This window comes from Oryzias melastigma, unplaced genomic scaffold (genome assembly GCF_002922805.2).
Source record: "Oryzias melastigma strain HK-1 unplaced genomic scaffold, ASM292280v2 sc01068, whole genome shotgun sequence".
Lineage (NCBI taxonomy): Eukaryota > Metazoa > Chordata > Actinopteri > Beloniformes > Adrianichthyidae > Oryzias > Oryzias melastigma.
Genome location: NW_023417653.1, coordinates 1,238 through 1,833, shown reverse-complemented (window position 1 = coordinate 1,833; position 596 = coordinate 1,238).

Genomic DNA, 596 nt, shown 5'->3' with positions numbered 1-596 from the left:
CTAAGAGGATGTGAGCATGCCCCCCCCACCCACACAAACACTGCTGTTGCCTGCATGAGTACTGGCCAAAGGGGAAGTGTCTGCATGTTTGATCATGTTTCTGCACTGCTTTGCTTTTGCTAACCCGGCCTGAGGGGGAGTCTCTGCTATTCATTTTAACCTCCACAGAAAGAATGAGAATACCAGTCATGGGGAGGGGCATGCACTCAGTATAGCTGAGCTGATCTCAGTCTGTGCTCTTCAGATGTTTGTGCTGAGAGACAAATGATACTCTGAGGGTTGGACAGGCTATGGGAGGAGCTTGAAGACATTTGCTGGAAGGGAGGAGCTCATACTGGGGTGGTACCGATTTTCTTTTGAGCTGTTTTGAACAGGAAGCAGAGCTGGAGCAGTTCTTGGTTGTTGTTTTTTGCTCTGTTTTGTTACAGAAACTTTGACAGCCACCATGGATAACTTCAAAATTGTCCTGCAGTTCCTCATGGACAAAAAAGCAACCATCGGCTATGGCGTGATGGCCCTCCTGACTGTAGGTGGAGAGCGAATTTTTACTATGGTTTCATTTCAGTGCCCTTGCAATCATGAGCAGAACGTTGCTT